Source organism: Pongo pygmaeus, chromosome 5 (assembly GCF_028885625.2).
Source record: "Pongo pygmaeus isolate AG05252 chromosome 5, NHGRI_mPonPyg2-v2.0_pri, whole genome shotgun sequence".
Classification (NCBI taxonomy): domain Eukaryota; kingdom Metazoa; phylum Chordata; class Mammalia; order Primates; family Hominidae; genus Pongo; species Pongo pygmaeus.
This window is the reverse complement of record NC_072378.2, coordinates 76,093,991-76,112,410: the sequence shown is the minus strand read 5'-3', so window position 1 is coordinate 76,112,410 and position 18,420 is coordinate 76,093,991. Positions and strand designations below refer to the sequence as shown.

The 18,420-nt window shown below is 35.4% G+C and overlaps 1 pseudogene; it reads right to left on the bottom strand.

Moving 5' to 3' along the window:
• Positions 1–352: 352 nt before the first annotated feature.
• LOC129039070 (52 kDa repressor of the inhibitor of the protein kinase-like) overlaps positions 353–18,420 on the bottom strand; it is a 31,543-nt pseudogene continuing 13,475 nt past the window's right edge.

The following is an 18,420-nucleotide window of genomic DNA, read 5'->3' as shown; positions in this document are numbered from 1 at the left end:
TCCCACACCTCCCCAAAATATATTCTTCAAAGGATTGATAACTGAATATCCAAGAATCAAATCCAAAGTGATAATAAATGTTATACCCAAAATGACTTAACTACAACAATTCCAGAGTGCCAGTAGCAGAGATCTTGCAGACATAAAACAGGGTGTTTTCAACGCTAGCTTCTGGAAGAAAAAAATAGGTCCTCAAAGCATCAGATTTCAAGCAGGAGCCATTTAAATAGTAAGATCATCAGTAATTAACGTATTCAATGGGACGCCTATCGGCAGAGATACTCAGTGATTGAGTGACCTGCATACAACTTACAGCTTTTCTTCCAAATATCAAATTTAAGATAAAGCCCATTTAAAGAAGCTTTTCAGTATTTGTAATGATTTCTGAATTATCTGTGGGGAATTCTGACTTAATTGGATAATGTTTGATATATGTGTCCACCATTAAATCCAGATCATGCTTTAGATCAAAATTTATATTAAGCAAAGCCAAGTTACTCGATCTTTGGTCTGTCAAAGGGTTCCTCAAGTATGTTTTGAGATGCTTTTGTCCATTTTCATACCAGTAATTCTCAACTTTTATCACAGGAAGAATACACAGGACCTTCAGCAATGCATACACATTAGTAAAAAACTTGATTTAGTCAAGTGGAGAGTTTCATAAATGGTGGATGGAAGCTCTATACTCTTCCCTCTGTCTTTCCATTTGATTCCCCAACAATGCAGTTTGGCTGAGAGCACACTGGGATGGGGTAAGTCACTTCTATACATGCCAGTATAGTGTTCCTCTGATGTGTAAAATTTGAGCTGACCTATGACTGAGGGTACCAGAGATAAGCACTTAAGAGCTTTGAGGTGCTGTTCTGAAAATCTGTCTTTAAGTTCCTGAATAATGTGCTCCACTGTTGAACATGGGTTTTCTTTATAAAAACTCTCATAGGGTAGTTGGAATTTCAGGTTACCTTGCTGAGCTCTGTGGAATTTCCCAGGGAATTTCATTTGAATATCAAGTTGGATTGTCATATTGTGGCTTCCTCAAACCAAAACTCATTATAAACTTCAATTTTTTCTGTCACTTTACTGAGTGACTGCAGTATTGCAGTCAAGCTACTGGCTGCAGACAAGACCTCAGAGATTTGCCCCTAGAGATTTTTTCCAAAAGTGTCTTGTGAAAAAAAAAAAAAAAATAGGACATTTTAAAGAACAACAATGGTAACAAATCAAAACCTGTTACTGTACTTCAGGGTACAAATGCTTGGGCAGCTATACGATTATTGCATCTGATATTTGTGTCACTATTTGTACCATGCCAACATAAAATAAGTGCCTTCACGAGGTCCACTAAAATTTCAAAAGCATCCTGCCCTCTTGTCCATGGAGAATGGCAAATTTCCTTCAGTTCTTTACCCCTTTCTTCATTCTTCAGGAAAAGAAAAAAAATTACATTTTCAAGTTCTAAAAGCAGTTGTGGTAATTGATTGATAGAAAAAAAGAACAGGCTGGGCACAGTGGCTCACGCCTGTAATCCAACACTTTGGGAGGCCAAGGTGGGGGGATCACGAGGTCAGGAGATCGAGACCATCCTGGCTAACACGGTGAAACCCCGTCTCTACTAAAAATACAAAAAAATTAGCCAGGCGTGGTGGCGGGTGCCTGCAGTCCCGGCTACTGGTGAGGCTGAGGCAGAATGGCGTGAACCCGGGAGGCGGAGCTTGCAGTGAGCCGAGATTACGCCACTGCACTCCAGCCTGGGGGACAGAGCGAGACTCCGTCTCAAAAAAGAAAAAAAAAAAAAAGAAAGAAGGAAGAAGGAACAAACTTCAATTGTTCCCAATGCAACAGAAACTCCCCATAACAGTCAGTGATTCTACCAACCACATATTTAAGACATAAGAAAAGGAAGAGATACCTCCTCTGTAGATATCTTGGGGATATGTTTTTTAAAGTCTGGAAGCAACTACTTTCATTTTGGAAGAAAATCCAGTGGACAGAATGGAAGCCTGCCCATAATAATACTCCATTTGTAGCCCCCACTTCTCAGTTGCCACAGTGTGGAATTTTAAAGCCAAACTTTGTGCATCAGCTTCCTAAGGTGGGAAGCCTATAACATCCTCTTTCATGTTATGAGATTCATGGACAAACCTCACCAACACAGGTGATGCTCTTCCCCCACTATGTCCTCTATATTGACAGTGATAAGGGAAAGAAGAGCGAGTCTCTTACTTCCCTGAACATTTCTTCCTGAATATAGCTGTAACAGATCTCTAGCATCTGTTTCTGATGGGTTTCTTAACAGAACAGTGTGTTAACTGCAGTTGTCTCAAAATGCTTTCTCAGGACCTCTTCAACAGAATTTATCAGCCACTCCACCAGTTCTTAGAAGTTATCAGGAGTAAAGAGACCTTCTGGGATTTCATCAGCTTCATGTTTATACAGAGGTGTGTTTTGCTTTCCTGTAAGAATACAAATTTTGAATAGAAATTTTAGGTATTCTTTGTTTTGCTTCTCTTCAAGGGTTAAAGATAAAATGTCCTCATCTCCTTCTTCCACATTTGGGATTCTGAGCATTGCTGTTACTAGTTTCTTTATGTTATTTTCTTTTCCTGTTGAGAAGTTTGATCATTTTTTTTCCTGTTTCCAGGTTCTGATTTCATCTTCACTCAATTCTTTTATTCATTTTCTGTGTCTACTATGTGGATTGTCTAAATGATTGGTAAGAGCACATCGTGTGGATGTTGCATTATCTCAAAGAACTACCCTATAAATACAAGGTCTACAGATCATAGAGTTCTCAAAGTGTTTGGCATATAATTTATAATGTTTATTTAGTTGATTAGGTGTTTTATTTTCTAAGTCTCTGCTCTGCTACAATTCTCCACCCTCTCCTGGCATCTGGCCACAACCCCCAGAACCTGAAGAAGGCCAGGTCAGACTCCTTGCTCTTTCCCCTTGCAGTGGGGGGCAGTGCTGAAGTTCAGCCTTGTCACTGCCTGCCTGCTGACCCAGAGCCTCATCCCACATCCTCAGAGTAGCCTACAGGCCTGTCTGGCTGGAGAGAGAAGCCTGGCTGGTGACAAAGGGAGGGGCAGGCTACACACGCTTTTCTGCTTTTAAATTCCAGTCTTTATTCAGGTAGGATCTGTCTTCTCTCTAAGCTCAGTGTTTTGAAATCAATACCACCAATAACATGGCAAACACACTACGAGCATTGACAAATTGCTGACAAGAGGACTAGGAATTCTCCAGAACCACAATTAATGATTACTAGTTAAACTCTATTTTCTACTTTCACATAGATTCAAGTAAGTTTTCAGAAAAATTCATCATTATCCAAACTTCTCACTATCCCATATTTAAAGGGAACCAAATAGATTCAGATATTCAGATATCACAGCATCCTTTACCATGGGAACACAAGTATCCAAACAAGTTATCTAAACCCAGGAACTGAGTAAATTCAAACAACAAAGGTTACTTGTATTCAATAAGACCTAGTATAAGAAAGTGATATGTATGGCATAGATGAGGTAAAGAGTATAGACTTTATGGACGTAAGGAAGACTAGTGGAAGATGGAGAACTAGGTAACAAAAGATAAAGACATTACATTTCCCTAACTATAGGCCAGAAGAGAAAAGCATCATGTAGGTGAAATGTAATTTCCAAGAGCCATTCCTCATTCATCTTCTTGAAAAGTCTATGATTTTTTTCTTATATCATCCTATCAGATATCTTTTCTGTATTGATTAAATATGGTTAAGAATATCCACTTGTTTCTTTGGCAGGGTGCTTTAAGTTTAACAGCTTCAGTCCTACTTACGTGCATTCTAGCCATAGTTTGGATATATCACTGACCAAGAAAGATGAGTGGAACTGCACAGATAAATTTGTGAAACAAATTCTCTGCAACCTCTTTCTTTCTTCTCCTCTGCTCCCATCTATAACTCTCAGTGCCAAATGCAAGCACATTTCTAAATCTCCTTGTTAAACCGAGAAAGATTCAAATACATTTATACTTTGAAAAAAAAAACACATTTCCTCTGTGTTAACTCTGCTTGTTCTATTTGTTTGTATGGTAAGCTTTCATCTCTAATTGTGAAATGCAAAGTTATCTTCTGTTTAAGAGTATCTAGCTTCAGCCTGCCAAGCAGAAATTGTTGCAGGATGCCTAAGAAATCTTCTAGGAAGGATAATAGTTTGATTTTTCCTGTTCCCACTTCCCTCTCCAAATATTGGCATTTGCTTCCTTGGAGAATATTAATCCTTGGGCTCCAGTTCGCTTAAACTGCTAAATGAGGAAGGCTATATTCGTCTACCCCTTTAACCACTCTACCAGTCCAAAAATAAGAGATAAAAAAATCCCATACAGATCAATAATAATTTTACAAATTTGTTTTTTACTTCTTCCAAACCTGTCCTGGCTGTCATTCCAAATGAATCTCTATTAGTGGAATTTCAAATGTTGTGCTAAGTAGCAGGAATGTAAGTTTGGGGCCTAGACTCTTGGCTGTTAAACAAAACCCAACAAAACCCTAGCTATGGTGTTTTAAATTTAAAATGTGTTTGTGGTCTAGTTATATATGAAATCCAGCTATTTCTTTTTGGTTTGTATGTTTGTTTGGGGGGTCATTTTGGTTTTAATTCTTTGATTTTTAATTAATTTTTAATTGACAAAAATTGTATATTGTACAATGTGATGTTTTGATATATATATACAGTAAAATGGCTAAATCAAACTAATGAATATATCTGTCCATTACTTTACATACTTGCCATTTTTTTGTGGTGAGAATATTTAAATCTACTATCTTAGCAATTTTTAAGTATACACTACATTGTTTTTAAGCATAGTCACTATGTTTTACAGTCGCTCTACTGAACTTTTTATTTTGTCTAACTGAAAATTTGTATCCTTTGAACATCTTCTCTATTCCACACTGCAGCCTCTAGTAACTACCATCATACATTCTACTTCTATAAATTTGACTTTTAAAAATTCCACATATAAATGAAATTATGCAGTACTTGTCTTTCTGTGCCTGGATTATTTCACTTAGCACAATTTCCTCTAGTTTTATCTGTGTTATTTCAAACGATAGAATTTCATTCTTTTTTAAGACTGAATATTATTCAATCTTAAAAATTGTGTATATTTCCCACATTTTCCTAATCCATCCATCCACCCATGACATTTAGGTCTTTCCATGCCTTAGCTACTGTGAACAATGCTGCAATGAAAGTGGGCATGCAGATACCTCTTCAGCACAATGATTTGATTTCCTTTCTAGATATATCCAAAAGTGGAATTGCTGAGTCATATGATAGCTCTATTTTTAATTTTTTGAAGAACCTCCCCACTATTTTCCAATATGGCTGTACTAATTCACAGCCCCTCCAATGGTGTACAAGGGTTCCCTTTCTCTATATCCTCCTTAACACTTATCTCTTGTCTTTTTGATAATAGCCATCCTAACAGTATGAGGTAATATCTCATTGTAGTTTTGATTTGCATTTCCCTGATGACTAATGATATTAACAATTTTTTCATGTACTTGTTGGCCATTTGTATATCTTTATTTGAGAAATTTTTTTTAGGTCTTTTGCCAAATCCTTAAGGAAATCAAATAACCCAATTTGTAATTGGGTTATTTGCGTTCTTGCTATTGAGTTGTTTCATTTTCTTAAGTATTTTGAATATTTAACCCCTTATCAGAGGTATGGATTGCAAATATTTTCTCACATTCAATAGGTTGTCTCTTCATTCTGTTGATTATTTTCTTGTTGTGCAAAAGCTTTTACTTTGCTGTGATTCCATTTATCTATTTTTGCTTTTGTTGCTTGTGCTTTTGAGGTCACATACAAAAAAAAAAGAATCTTTGCCCAGGTCAATGTCAAGGAGCATTTATCCCATTTTCTTCTAGAAGTATTACAGTTTGAGGTCTTACATTTAAGTCTTTATTTTTAGTTGATTTTTATATATAGTGAGAGATAAGGCCTTAATTTATTTTGCGTATGCATATACAATTGTTTCAACACCATTTGTTGAAAGTGTGTGTTCTTGGCAACTTCGTTGTAGATCAGTTGACCATGAATGCAAGGATTTATTTATGGGCTTTCTATTCTGTTCTATTGGACTACATGCCTGTTTTGTACAGTACCATGCTGTTTTGATTACTATAGTTCTATTCTCTTTGCTCAAGATTGCATGGGCAATTTGGGGTCTTTAGTGGTTTCATACGAATTTTAAAATTATTTTTTCTATTTCTATAAAAAATGTCCTTGGGATTTTGATAGAAATTGAGTTGAGTCTGTAGATCACTTTGGGTAGCATGGACAGTTTAGCAACATTAATTCTTCCAGTCTCTGAACATGGGATATCTTTTCATTTATTTGTGCCTTCAATTTCTTTCATATATGTTTTCTAGTTTTCAGTGTACATACACATCGTTTATCTGTGGTTAAATTTATTCCTAAGTATTTTTTATATGCCATTGTAGGCTGGAAGTGGTGGCTTACGCCTGTAATCCCAGCACTTTGGGAGGCTGAGGTGAGTGGATCACGAGGTCAGGTGTTCAAAACCAACCTGGCCAACATAATGAAACTCCATCTCTACTAAAAATACAAAAAATTAGCCAGGCGTGGTGGTGGGTGCCTATAATCCCAGCTACTTGGGAGGCTAAGGCAGGAGAATCCCTTGAACCTGGGAGGTGGAAGTTGCAGTGAGCCGAGATGGTGCCACTGCACTCAGCCCTGGTGACAGTGCGAGACTCCGAATTGAAAAAAAAAAAAAGCTATTGTTTCATTTCTAGTTCTTTCCATCACTCACTATTTTCTGCTTTATTGGATAATAGGATGTTTCTGGTTTTGTAGACCTTAATTTTTTCCATTGCCCCTACTCAACTAAATTTATTCAATCAAAATAATTTATCTTAAATCTCACCCATTCCTTGGATTTAAAAGGCCCCTAAACTAATCCATTCACATGGTACACTAGCTGTATCTCTACCTCCAACCATAAGGCTGAATCATGGTGGTTTTCTATTACACTGCTGAGCTGTGTCTACGATGTGTTTAGAGAATTATGAGAAAATTCTCTTTTTTCAAGTCCTCCAAGTTATTAATGAGAAAAAAAGATGAGCTATTTCTTAAATTAAATACTTAATTGTTGCACAATTCTAGCAAATGAATTAGTCATACTCATGTATAGGATGCCTTTTTTTTAAAAAAAAGTCCTGAGAGTTAGTATGACATAAGCCAGAGCAGGAAAAATACTTTTTAAAAAGTTCTTCTTCTTCTTCTTTATTTATTTATTTATTTATTTTAAATTCTAATTGACAGAAAATAATTGTATATAATTCTGGGTCCATGTGATGTTTTGATATATGTATACATTGTAAAATTATTAAATCAAGTGAATACACATATGCTTTCAAAATGGATGAAACAAAATGAAGCAATTAAAAATCCTGGTACTAGAAGTTTATGTAGATGAGTTTAGTTTTTCCACAGTTGTTCAATCTCAGAAAAAAGAAATAGTTCATATTGGTGCTAAGAGTACATGATCTGAAGTACGCCAGCTGGAAAAATCTTCCTTTAGAGGTTATTGACCTAAATTTCAAAATTGGAGTTCCATTTTGAGACAACTTACAGACATTTGATCCCCTATTAAAATAAAATCTGTCTTATTTCCATCTTCATCCCATGGGTATTATCATCATTTGTTCTAGTAATATTTTCTGGATAATTAGTTTAAAATTTAATTTTAAAATATGATATCTGAGATAGCAGATGAATATATTAAGGAGGATATCATAGTGTTGCTGAGGATTGGACCTGTAATGTGAGTGATTTATTAGTTGTGAAAACACTAATATTTCTGTTTTGCTATAGTGATCAAAAGCTCTTGCTTGGAATACAAAAATGAATTTTTAAAATATAATTTACATATTCAACTAATCAAGCTGTTACAGTTATTATCCTACAAAGAAAATTTTATAGTCCTATTTCTTCAGTTTATTTGAGAAAGTAATGTTGAAAGAAAAGTCATAAGACCAACAGAATCACTCATTTGCTGTTCATACTTTTGCTTTCCTATAACAGTTCTATAGTCCCTCTAAAGATTGATCTGTAGCCTATGAAGAGCATCAGGCATAATAAAACCATAGTAATAAAAACTCTTAGCACAAAACTAAATGTTTAATTATTAGAAAGTCAAAATTCAGTTAAATTATACCAAATCAATTGTTCTTTCTCATGTAAAAAGAATGAAATGTGAAGGACAAGAAAGCACTAAACACATTTGCGATTTTATTTTTACCCGCAGGAAGCAAAAGAATGTTCCCTAGTGAAGAACTGAGACAGATTATTAATTTTATAATGACAGTCCCAAGATTAAGCAGTAATCATTCTCTTTGGTTGTATAATTGCTAATTCAAAACTATCCAAAAAAGAAAAATCTCTTAACATCAACATAATGGACCTGGGATGGCTGAATGGAACATCTTGCCTAGATTTGAGAATTCCATTGTACACCACATTAAAAAATAAAGCTATGGCTTGAAGATTAACACAGGAAGAAAACTTATGTTTGAAGAAATATTCTAGTTGTTTCACCATCATTTTAATATCAAATTTTTATAAATATTCTAGTTGTTTTACCTTCTGACCAAGAAGCATTCTCTTCAAAATTACGTGGTCCGTTGAAAGTTCTCTAATAAATACCAAGCCCAACCTCTCTTAACTATTTGCTATATGCTACCTACAATTTGTATTTTACTATATGTAGGTTGGTTTATTGTCTTCATAGGTTTTATAGTGAAAAAAGAGTTAACTAGGTGACACACAAAAGGATATAGAGCAATTTTAACAAAACAAATATTTGGCAAATAGAAATGTATGTTTATTGCGGCACTATTCACAATAGCAAAGACTTGGAACCAGCCCAAATGTCCAACAATGATAGACTGGATTAAGAAAATGTGGCACATATACACCATGGAATACTATACAGCCATAAAAAAGGATGAGTTCATGTCCTTTGTAGGGACATGGATGAAGCTGAAACCATCATTCTCAGCAAACTATCACAAGGACAAAAAACCAAACACCACATGTTCTCACTCATAGGTGGGAACTGAACAATGAGAACACTTGGACACAGGAAGGGGAACATCACACACTGGGGCCTGTCGTGGGGTCGGGGGATGGGGGAGGGATATCATTAGGAGATATACCTAATGTAAATGACGAGTTAATGGGTGCAGCACACCAACATGGCACATGTATACATATGTAACAAACCTGCACGTTGTGCACATGTACACTAGAACTTAAAGTATAATAATAAAAAAAAGAAATTTTATACACAGTAAGCAAAGATAGCCTTGTAGTCATGAGCAACATAGGTATTAAAAGCTGACCTAATAATGCCTTTTTTATCCCAATGGTCCAAAGTCATAGTGGCTTCTAGAATATAAGGATGAGAATTAAAGTTTAATGCTCTGCCAGGAAGGCATTATAGACCATGTCCTTGATTTCCAAGTCCCTACTTAGTGATTGTTTTTGTTTGTGTCAACTGGGAATGTTCAGAAGAATAAGCATTATTTAATAATTTCTGCAGAGCTGGAAGACTATCACTCAAAATAACATCTTTGAAATTGTTTTATATATAAAATGGTGAGACAAACAAATAATTATGTATGCATCATTAGAAAAAAATCAAAGTTTATGGTTTAAGAGAAATAAATATAAAATCAGCAAATTCAAGTAAAAACAAGTAATAAAATTTTGAGTCAGAAATATTAGTATAAACTTAACTTTTTATTTTTTAAAAAGGTACAATTTATTAACTCTGTCCATTGAAAAGGTCTAGGAAAGAAATGAAAATTCCAACAGTAAAGAGTATCTCTACTGCCTAGATTATACCAAAGCCTCATAAAGAAATAGGTAATTATAAGGCTAGGAAAGAAAATATACATGATGAGTCTGGGACATCTGTTCATAGTAGAAAGTAATAAAAATATTAAAACATCAAAAAGACCAGAGATTCAACTTGAAGAGTTTTCCTTTAGATATAGGTGGGGTTATTTGAGCCTCGATAAGTATAATAACTACAGTGGATTGAAACAAACCAAATATGAGTTTACAAGTATATTTTAAAAGTACATTTGGTCAGCTCCTTAGAAGGATTCTAGGAAAGCAACTAAGTTTGATGAAAGTTGGCACACTGAGGGAAATAATTAAGCATTTATCCTTCTCTGTATCAACAAAACTTTAGAGTAACTAAATCAAATAATTGATAAGAAGCTTCTCTTTATAATAGTATTCCAGCTTTTTAATGAAAGGAAGTAAAAAGAATAAAATTAGAATATTACCATTTTGCAATTCTATAATAAATAATCTAAAGAGTTATTATCAATATTTCCTAATATCATAAAGTGAAGGATGGTGAGATATTAGATACCTTCCAATGGAAGTACAGAACTCCATTGTACATAAAGTAATTCTGGCCACATGATATTTAAAAAATCAAACCTGCATCTAATAAAACTCTATCTATCTATCTATCTATCTATCTATGTACAGAAAATGCAAGGAACACAGGAACATGCCAAACAAAGCCACAGTGATGCAAAGTAAATTGGCAAAAAAAAAAAAAAAAGTAGGCAATTGGGATGATTTGAACACAAACTTATTCTAAGGAATTATTATTTACTTCTAGGTGGTGAAAGGTACTATACTTTTAGAAGGGTATTTATCTTTTTAAAACATTCAGCATTCAGTAAAGTATTTAAAGATGAAAAATGCTATATCTGGAATTTGTTTCTAAACAATCCAGATGGGCTGAGTATAGGGACATAATTAAACCAAGTATGTCACTGAATTGATGGTAGGTGACGGGTACACAGAGGACTTATACTACTCTTGTACATGTCTGTGCATGTTTAAAATTTCACATAATTAAAATGTTTTTTAATCATAGCATTACAACAGAGTAAAAAGGATGCCTGCTATCCAACCACACATTTTCCCAATACTTTATATAAGAGCAGCAAATACTCAACAGAATATCCAAATTATAATCTGAATGATTCAAATAGAGTTTATATTTATTTAACTCTGCCCATTTAAAAGGTCTAGGAAAGCCAGGCGCGGTGGCTCACGCCTCTAATCCCAGCACTTCGGGAGGCCAAGAGGAGCGGATCACAAGGTCAGGAGATGGAGACCATCCTGGCTAACACGGTGAAACCCTGTCTCTACTAAAAATACAAAAAATTAGCTGGGCGTGGTGGCGGGCACCTGTAGTCCCAGCTACTCGGGAGGCTGAGGCAGGAGAATGGCGTGAACCCGGGAGGCGGAGCTTTCAGTGAGCCCAGATCGTGCCACTGCACTCCAGCCAGGGCGACAGAGTGAGACTCTGTCTCAAAAAAAAAAAAAAAAAAAAAAATAGAAAAAGAAAAACAGAAAGAAAAGGTCTAGGAAAAAATGAAAATTCCAACAGTAATGAGAATCAAATTATAATTTGAATGATTCAAATTACAATTTAGAAAATATCAATTTAGAAAAGATTAAGAGACCTAATTTATTCAATTGTTTAGGGAACAAATTTAAGCTCGCCTTAATCCTAACGATTCTGTCATTTTGAGTAATCAATGGAGACAAGTTCTGTTAAAAATGTCCACAATTAATATTTATTTCAAAAGTGTAGATAAATAAAATGATCTTAGACTCATTTGTAGGAATTCTGGAAGAAAGTTTTTAATTACCTTTAAACAAAGAGGGCTCTGGAGATCTGAGAAATATTTCTGATTTATATAAAGGGGCAGATGTCAGGATAGCAATTTCCAGTTTAAAAATAGTGCTACTAAACATAAGTTTTATATGATAGCAAAAATAATTTGACTGCTTAGTAAGGCAGAAGACAGTGCAATAAGAACAAATAAAACAAGCTATGAGATAATAGGGGTGGCTCTAGCTTCAGAAGAGTGCCTAGAAAGAGTACAGAGATATGAATGTTTTGGACACTCACTGTGTTTGTGGAGAAGAATAACTGTGGAGACACCTTTCAAGCTCACTAGGAAAATAAAGTATAAGAGCTTAATGAATTGAGTGAAGTTCTATAATATTCTATTATACAATAAGTTCTCCTGACAGTAATGTTTATACGGCAGGACATGCTTACATTCCGATATAAATCAACAGATTGATGACTAAGATAAATAAAAACAATATGCACACCTGAGAGGTGAGGCTTTAGCCAAGCCCATTTGGAATTGTTAGGACTGATAATAATTTTTTGAAGATGTTCAGGTGACAAATTTTGGAAAGAAACTTTATGGAAATGTGATATGGACAAATCCTACATCCACTAAATCATTTTTCCCCCAAAAGAAATTCATATTTTCAGGATTAAATTTAGTTAGAAATGCTAAAATATTGACTACTGTATCAAAATGAAAAATCAAGTTCATGGGTTTTTGTACATGTTGCTGAAAACAGAAGATACATTCATATAAACTGAGCAGCAAGGAGAATCTCAATACCCTTGAAATAATTATTTGTATTTCTTTTGGAAACCACTAGAACATCCTGAATAGACATATATAGAAATACAGATTATAATACACTAAACTATATAACATCTATTCATCATAGTAAAATAAATTTTTTATGATGTTTAATAAATTATAGGGCTACATTTCTGGATATTAGACCCTAAACTCAGGATTACTCAGAGAGTAATAATGAAAATATCAACTATACATTCAAGCAATATAACTTTCAATAGAATCCTTGAGTGGAACAATGTCTATGCAGATTACGTTCTTATAATCTATTTACTTAATCATTACATGAAGAAGTATGTTTCAGAATCAAAGCATTTTACATATTAAAATGTATTATGTACAATTTAGAAACATGAAAACTTAGGTATTAAACTTAGTGAAATAAGCAGAGAAAAAAGTTAAAGCAAAATTTAATCACTTAGGATTAAAGATCTTACATATTACATTAGTGGCATTAATAAGTTCATGCATCTAGAAATAAATTGAAGTACATAGTCTGGTAATACTAAAAAAACTAACTTAATTACCATTTCTCTGTATATGAAACGTTTACATGTATTACAAAGATTAAGATTCTTAATATTTTCCATTGATTTTTATATCTCATATATTAAGAAATAACTTTCCATATCTCCTAAACTATATTGAGAGACAATTCTCTGTGGTATCTCACGTTTCTGTACAACTTGTAAGCAAAGGCACTGTCTTTTTCCTAGCCTGTTTTTCTAAGGATGTTTGCATTTAAAACAGTCATGGAAGACAGAGATAGTATCCCCTTTGGAGCAAGGACAGGTTTGCTTACAGCTTTCAGGGTCTGCCTCCTAAAAGAAGGACAGGTATGTGCATTGCCCATTATAAAAGATTCAAGTTTCCTAAGCTCAGAGTTCTGTCGTGCTATCCACTGCACACACAGATGTCATCTTGCTTCCTTAATGTCACCTTGTAGGAATTGCGATTTGTCAAGTTAGCACAAAAATGCTGATACTCTGCCTACTGCTATTGCTGTAAGTAATAAATAAACCTTTTTCTCTATTCCAGGAGTCTCATGTCTTCGACTAGCATCCTTGAACTTTGGCAGGCGAATATGTTGCCTTGGAATTGGATAAACTCTCTGACCCTTGACATTCTGTTATATGTATTTTAATGTACTAAGTGAGGTTGAATTCTAAGAATATGAAAAGAATTAAAGGGCGGATCTCATCTTTAATTCTTTGGAAAGTCTATTTTACTGCTGTTTCTGCAAATACTATGAATGAGTACCACAATTACTCTACATGTGTTTCATCAGTTCTACTTTTGCTTCTAATTTCTTGATTCTAACCATTTCTACCAAAAGTGTTGCTTGGAAAGAGATCATCCCTGCTTGACCAGACTACCAGTCAAAATCTACCTACCCCTGGATCATGTACCCACTGGTGATATAGTCAGATATGGCTGAGTATGAGGAGAAGGAAGGAGAGTACATAATACAAATATGACTTTCTAAAGCTTCCATTATGAATAGGGATTCTAGAAAGGACAGGTTCTATCTGAAGGGCCCCCGTATGCTATCAGACACCAAAACTAGCATGACTATTAGACATTCACCTTCTTTAAATAGCCTCAATAGCAGTTACTACATGTCGATTTCTCTATGCCTCAATTTATTTGTAACAAAAAAAAAGGATTACAGTAATTCAAACATAATTTACAACTACTTTCTGAAAGCTAATAAGCAAATGTGACTGAGTTCTTTAAATGAAAAGGGACATAAATTAAAATTATTATTTGATTTCAACACTCCTTCTCCTGAGAGTGCTTTTGTGTTTTCCTCTAAAGACACTGCAATTTGTTCCCAGTGGGAAAGTATCTTTCCCGTTCAGTACTTGGTGGTATAGGATGAGTGACAAATCTCTCTAAATTGTATTTCTGCTCACTTCTAACAATTTATTAATTTTTTTTCCTTTTTTTTTCTTTTATTATTATTATTATTATACTTTAGGTTTTATGGTACATGTGCGCAATGTGCAGGTAAGTTACATAAGTATACATGTGCCATGCTGGTGCGCTGCACCCACCAACTCGTCATCTAGCATTAGGTATATCTCCCAGTGCTATCCCTCCCCCCTCCCCCCACCCCACAACAGTCCCCGACGGAGTCTCACTCTGTCACCCAGGCTGGAGTGCAGTGGCGCGATCTCGGCTCACTGCAAGCTCCGCCTCCCGGGTTCACGCCATTCTCCTGCCTCAGCCTCCCTAGTAGCTGGGACTACAGGCGCCTACCACCACGCCCGACTAATTTTTGTATTTTTAGTAGAGACGGGGTTTCACCGTGTTAGCCAAGATGTTCTCGATCTCCTGACCTTGTGATCCGCCAGCCTCGGCCTCCCAAAGTGCTGGGATTACAGGCATGAGCCACCGCGCCCAGCCAACAATTTATTAATTTTATAAGCCAACATCTTGACTAGTCTCTCAGCAGGTATAGATTTTGCAGTTCCTCAAACTTCCTATTTAGATCTCCCTTTTCCCACTATTTAATTTTCATCAAGATAAATTTTTATAGTTATTATCTTATAATGGTAAAATTAAGAAAGCCGAGGTGAAAGTGGTCAAATGAAGGTGATTCCCAAATTTACCTTGAGCTGGACATAGAAATGAAGTCAAATAACAATCTTCTCTAATGTATAAAAATACAAAAAGTCACAGACAAGGGTTATCTCATTAGCCTTGCTTAAAACCATCCTTTTTCTACTGAAAATGCTCCCATACCCAAATTCCTGTCTTAAGGATCTACTTCACATTAGGACTAGAATCATTACACCTTAAAACAAAGATTCGATATGGTTCATTCTTCATTAAATTAACCTAAAGAAAAAAATTCCAGATTAATTTGTTTGCTTCATTTTATCAAACAATAAAATTTTTATTGCTCAAGGGATTTCCCCCCTGCTACTGTCTTGAAAGTATAGTACTCAATTTTCTGCTACTGTCAGAAAACATAGTACATTTAATGTACCATTAAAATAAATAACTACCTCAAGGGCCTGCTGTTTTTTAATCCATCTAAATAATTTTAATTTTTGTATCCTTGCCTATTTCTGTATTATGGTATTTTATTAAGTTTAAATGCACATTTAAAGCAAATTTTTCCCATTTTAATATCTCTAAAACTCAAATGAAGCTTACACTCAATGATGTCTTGGATTCACTGAAATAGGGCATTCTCCATATTCTCTGTTGGTCCCCTCTACCTTTACTTTCCACCTAATGAAACTTTTCTCTGGCCTGAGGTGTGGGCAGAATGCACTGAATCATCTGGGCTTTCTTGTCCTCTGGCTTCTGATAGGATCCTTGAATGGGATACTCTAGCAGTAGATCAGAGAAAAGAAATCAGAAAACGTATTCCCTTCAGTCCTCATTAATACGCATGACAATAACAGTATTTTTCTACCCAAAAACACAGCTATATTCTGGATGCTATTCTCTTAAAGCAATAGACTCTGACAACTGCTTATTGCCCCCAGATCTTCAAACTAAGGGTTGTTCATAGCTTCCAGCTGTTGCAAGATTCTAGTTGCTTTGCAAGCATTTATTTGTTTCCTTAACCTTCCCACACCTTTGCAAATTGTCTCTGTAATTTTTTTATTTTAGAATACTTAATGGACAAAGATTGTTTATATTCAAGGTGTTCAACATAATAATTTGATATATGTACACATTGTGTGATTACTGCCACAGCCAAATTAACTAACACATCCATCATCACCCATGCTGTACATTAGATTCCCACAACTTGTTCATCTTGCAGGTTTGTACTATTTGATCAAATTATTGCTGTATTTAATTCTCTCTACCTTTACAGTTGTGCCATTTCTTTCCTGATGGGCTTCCTAATCAATAAAGTAATTTTTACCAGAAGTAGCCTGAGGGAGGAAGCAGCCATCAAAATGGAATTCTGGGGTTTGGTTGCATATGTCTTCAATGATCACATTGAGGTTATACTGGTAGTCTGTTGCACAGCCTCGTATCATGGTTGTTCAGTTTATGGGCTGCAGCATATGGTCACTGGGGTGACAATGGTGATCATGATTGTAGGGTGAGTTAGTTGCTCTGATTGCCCTTGAGAAAGCACACAAAGAAAAGTTTCTATTGAAAGTAACGAATTCAAAATTAAAGGCACAAATGGAAAATCAGGAAAACTATGTTAGCTTTAAAGGAACATATTATTGTCTGTAACAGCAAATTACTTGTGAATGACAATCAACTTCACATACTAATTAATTAAAAGAGTTCCAGAGTTTTGGCATCAATTTAATTTTCAATGGCTCTTACGCTAAAGAAAGAAACATCCTTGCTGATTAAAGCAGTACCTCCTGCCCTTAAAAAATTTTTTTAAAAAGATACACTGATTTCACCTGGGAAATTTCTCTCTAAAAGTCATACAGGTTCTCTTTGGGAGCCTTCCTTATCACTCCTTGCCTCCAGGCTCATAAACAGATTTAGAACCCAAAATTACTCAGAAAATACACAAATTATATTATTTAAGGACACATAGACTAAATTGGCAAGATCTTGTCAATTGGTATCTGTAGGACTTGTACTGCAATGTCCTCCTAAACTATTAAAATAAGGAAGACAAAATATTATACTAGGTCAAATTTATGTGAGTGAGTACATTTACTGAGGATTTATGACTTAATATCTTGGTTCAAGCAGGTACTGTGGGTGTCTCACGCCTGTAATCTCAGCATTTTAGGAAGGCCGAGGTGGGAGGATCACTTCAGCCCAGGAGTTCAAGAACAGCCTAGGCAACATAATAAGACCCTGTGTCTACAAAAAATTTATAAATTAGTCAAGTGTGGTGGTATATGCCTGTAGTCCTAGCTACTTGGTAGACTGAGATGGGAAAATCATTTGAGCCCAGGAGGTCGAGGCTGCACTGAGCCATGATCATGCCACTGTGCTAGAGCCTGGGCCACAGAGTGAGAAGCTGTCTCAAAAAAAAAAAAAAAAAAAAGAAGGACCTGGTAGTAGTGTCAACAATCTGCTGAACTGGTAAGTGAAACTTGGACCCAACAGTGTCTACAGTTACTTGAGATGCCAGAACTCCCCTGGCATCTGAGAGAAAGGAGTCTTAAGTCTCAGAGAGATAAAACGGATCCATCGTATGCAATCCAATCAACCACCTCCTAATCTCTTCTCATGGAAGAGCCCATAGGATAATAACCTTACTAAGATATTAAGAAATGTATTTCAGAGAGGCCACAAGCATCCTTGAAGATCTCTGCAGGTTTGAGATGATAGTGGTGATGGTGTGTAGTGCAGTGAAAATTATTTCTTTAATTTCAGTGAAAATAAGAGGATCTTGGAGTACTAGATGCCAGACAGCAGTAATTGCAATCACAGCCAGAAGGGTTGACCAAGGCCACAGGGAAAATGGTAATCAGAGTGGTTTGAATAGTGGGCTTCTATGGCAATGGCTGCATAATCATTGAATAAAATAAACGGCAAGACTACCAAGCCTATGAAGGTGTTTCTTGACAAAAATTATTGGAAAAATTCTAGATTTAGTAGATAAATTTAAGTTCAAGTACAGTAGTAAGGACTCAAGATTTTCTCAGTTCACAACTTAAAGCTCCTCCAGTTAAAAATAGGCCATGTCTATTTGACGAAGGATGCTAAAATGTATATATTTTTAAATCTTTTTACATTCTTTCCCCAGAGAGACCTGCAGCTGTGTGTCAAGGTGACTATGCATTAGGGGAAGATCAAAACCCAAACATTTTAAGAGACATTAGATATTGGCTCCAAACTTCTTCCAGTCTCCAGAGAAAACAAAAAGCCATCACAGACCACAGGGCCAGAGTTAGGGCTTA